The sequence below is a fragment of the Rhinopithecus bieti genome, unplaced genomic scaffold, assembly GCF_001698545.2.
Source record: "Rhinopithecus bieti isolate Rb0 unplaced genomic scaffold, ASM169854v2 scaffold_3062, whole genome shotgun sequence".
NCBI classification, from domain to species: Eukaryota; Metazoa; Chordata; class Mammalia; order Primates; family Cercopithecidae; genus Rhinopithecus; species Rhinopithecus bieti.
In genome coordinates this window covers 4,209,425-4,213,679 of record NW_016804432.1, presented here as the reverse complement: position 1 = coordinate 4,213,679, position 4,255 = coordinate 4,209,425, and positions in this window count along the sequence as shown.

Below are 4,255 nucleotides of genomic sequence, written 5' to 3'. Positions count from 1 at the left end.
TTTTTTTTTTTTGTTTCGTTTTGTTTCATTAAAACATGAGCAAGCAAACAAAAACACACAAACAAATTTGGACCTGTCTTATCATGACTGCTGCTAAGGTGGTCCAGCTGGGTTTCCCTATAGCCAGAATCTGGTCCCCTATGCTCATCCTTTCAGGAAGGAGGTGTGAGTGCCTGATTAGCTGTGTCTTTATCTTTCCTCCTCACTGCAATTGGATCTCACTTACCCAGTCTCTGACACTTATGTATTGAAACAATTATTAGAAATGTGGTGATGGCGTATTGACTTACCTGGCACCTAAGTCGACGTTAATCCCTTTTGAAAGCTGGTTGTATAATCTGTGCCTAGGCAGCCGTGGCCCTGGAACATTTAGTTAAGACACTAACACTAACATCTAGATGTTGGTTCAGGCATTTGTATTCAACACCTGGATAGGATTCTTCAACTTTGGTCTTTGGATCTGAAGAAAACCCCTATCTACCTAAAGCTCATAGTTGCTTGAGATTTGGTGTGGGAGGGCAGAAAGGGAGGAGTGAAGGGAATGACTGTTGGTTCCTTAACCAATAGAGGCTGCCACAACAGGATTCCTGAGCTAACGGAAGTTTGAAAATTTCAGACCATGTTGATTGCAGGTGAGCGACATGTTGTGGGCCAAATCTTCCTATCCATGTATACACTTGAGTGATGGACAGACATACCTCATTTTATTGCACTTTGCTTTATTGTGCTTCACAGATTGTTTTTTCATTGTATCTGTTACAGTGATCTTGTGATAAGTGATCTTTGATGTTTCTATTATAGTTATTTTGGGACACCACTAACTGTGCTCATATGAAATGGCAAACTTAACTCTTAAGTGTTGGGTGTGTTGTAACAATATATTGTGTGTTTTCGAAGTAGCTAGAAGAGAGGACTCGAGATGTTGCCAACACAGGATAAATACTTGAGGTGATGTGATGGATACCCTAAATACCTGACTTGATCATTCATTATATTATACAGATTGTACATGTAACAAAATATGAAATACCACACATACCCCATAAACATGTACAAATACTATATATCAATAAAAAAAAAAGTGGTTATTCAAAAGTAGGTCCAGCCTCAGGCATGGTTAATTGGACTCCAGCTCCTTTGGTCTGAGGTTCTCTTTATTCTCTTTATTCTTTGCTTTTCCACGTATCAGCCTCATTTTCAGGCTGACTCTTCTCATGGTCACAAGAAAGCTGCTGTAAACCCTGGGGCTGCAGCCTCCCCATTCACCTATGGGATAGAAACCACTGGTTCCCACAATCAGAGAACAAGTGTCCTGTGGTTTGCTCTGACTGGACTGGTGCAAACTGCAAACCGAGCACAGCGGCAGGTGGGATAAGACAATAAAGATTGCCTTAGACCAGCAGGGCCCTCCTCTGAAACTGACGATGGGGTCAGTCTCACCTAAACCCCATGACTGCTGTACAACAAAAGAAAATCTGAAATTAATAATAGGGTGGAGGGGGAATGGATCCTGGGAGAACAACCAACAAATGTCCACAGTCTTTTGGGCTCTGGGTAAGGCTTCCTGAGTGGGAAATCCCTGGGAAAGTAGAATGTTCCTTACCAATGGAGACAGAAGATTCCCATCAGCCTGGTCAGGTGTCAGGGGCTGGGTGTCAGACAATTTGATTAAAGAAAATAAATAAATGGGTATTTCTTGTGAAAAAAAATGTGTCTATTCTTACTGCTCCACTGATTGGCCCGTTCTCCAGTCCCTCTCCCTCTACTGGAGCCTCCCTGTTCCCTGAGATACAATAATATTCAAATTAGGCTAACTAATGACTTACAGTGGCCTCTAAGTGTTAAAGTGAAGGGAAGAGTCACATGTTCCTCCCTTTAAATCAAAAGCTAGAAATGATTAGTGAGGAAGCCATGTTGAAAGTTGAGACAGGCCAAAAGTTCTGCCTCTTGTGTCAAACATTTAGCCAAGCTGTGAATGCAAAGGAAAAGTTCTTGAAGGACGTGAAAAATGCTACTCTAATGAACACATGAATGATAAGAAAATGAAACAGCCTTATTGCTGATAGAGGAAAGTTTGGGTGGTCTGGGTAGAAGATCAGTTCAGCCACAACATTCCCTTAAGCCAAAGCCTAATTCAGAACAAGGCCTTAACTCTCTTTAATTCTGTGAAGAGCGTGTGTAGTGCATGCTACAGAGAAATCTTTAATGAAAGAGTCAATGGATATGGCAAACCTCATTGCTGTCTTATTTTAAGAAATTGCCACAGCCACCCCGACCTTCAACATCCAGCACCCTGGTTAGTCAGCAGCCATAAACATCAAGGCAAGTCCTTTCAGTGGCAAAAAGATTACAACTCACTGAAGGCTCAGATGATTGTTAGCTTTTTTTTTAATTATTATTTTTTATTTTTTAGTAATAAAGTATTTTTAAATTAAGGTGTGTACATTGTGCTATTAGACATAATGCTATTGCATGCTTAGTAGACCACAGTAGAGTATAAACATAACTTTTATATGTTTGGGAAACCAAAAAATGTGTGCGATTTGTGTTATTGCAGTGGCCTAGTACCCAACCCACAATACTGCCTATGCATGTCTGCATTCCTCTCATCTGCTATCAGTGCACTTCTCACTCTAACCAGCACCTCTTTCCATTCTTCTTGAACCCTTGCATCATGAATGATGCTCTGGTTCTCTTAATTTTCTCTGGAAAAGAGATGCTTTCTCTGTAACTCTACTATGAATCAAATGGTGATAAGGAATAGGTAGGAGCTGCGGCTTTCATTTATTTCGCTGCTATTCCAACGTGCTTAAATTTTTAACCCTTCTGCCCACTCACTATTTGCTGGTTACAGAGGTTGCACATCTGTCCTGTGCAAACACATGAATACACGTCATATAGTCGCTCCCCAGCTCTGCATACTGACCTCAAAGAATTTCAGAGCTAGAAGGAAGCAATACAATTTTAAGCTCTGAATTTGCAGTTGAAAAATCAAGACCCAGAGAGACTGGATGTATTGCCCGACATCATATAGCTGCTTACTGCAGATCTAAGACTAGAACCCAGGTAATTTATTTCCTAGGATCCTGCTGCTTCCTCCAGAAAGGATGGTCCGAGACACCAACAGCAGCTGGATGTTCTCATCAGTCCTCCCGGTTCTGTTCTGCTCTGAAGTTGTCAGAGGCATGGAAACATTCTCTGATGAGCCACTGGTTCCCACAGTTGATAGTCTAATATTTAAGAAAAGCCACTATTATGAGGTCTTTCCTGTAACTTAGCATGGTTACTAAATAGACCTGTAGCACTAACATTTACATAGTAACCAGTGGCTTACAGAAGAAAGTATATGCAGACAAAAGTTACTTTGTTATGACACCAATTAATTCTTTCTGTTTCTCATTTTAGTTTTTAAAAATCTCAAAAAGCAAATGATTCTTGCTCATTTAGTTTCAGTTTTCTTGTCTATAAAATAAAGCAATATGAGATGGTCTCTAAGATCCTTTCAAAACCCCCAAAACGTGGATATCTGCATTTGGGTTTTCTGAAGAGCTAAGATTTGGGTACTTTGCCTTAATTTTGAATACTTCATAATGAAGCCTTTCTAAAGTATTCTCCCTCACCTGCTGTCATGCACAGTGTAGGCAGAACACTTTGAATCTTTTCTTGGTGGGCCAGGATCAGGTGTATGGGAACACCCACGGGGCTGAATTCTGCACCAGTGGCGATGTCCTCAGGGATTAAAACAACATTCAGACCACTGGCTTTTTGAGTTATTTTATCAGAAGTGATATAATTTCTGAAAAAGCAGAGTAACAACAAGAAGATAAGTGAAAAAGGCTCAAAGGCCGCTAATAGGTGGGAAAATTGGCCAGTGGCTAAAAGCCAAGTGCCTTCTTGCAACTAAACTGCCTTCATTATTTTTTCTGCCACTGAAGGAGGTAGAACAGAACATTTATACTTACCACCTGAGCAACTTTCTGACTGGAAGAAACATGAAGAGGCAGACACATGTGAGCTTTAAAGGGTAGGGAGCCGTCAGGAGGATGATGGTTGCTTCCAGGGTGAAGAGGCTCCTAGGGGTGAACGGCTTGTTGTCCAGTTATATTGTCAACCAGGGTTTGTGACAGCCTGGCTCACTCATGTAGAATGTTTATACATGATATAATTCACAGGATTCTAAGTTCCCAAATATCCTCTGCCATCAACAGTTGATTCTAATCTCTTGTTCTAGGAGCTGCAGGACCTCCTCCCAACA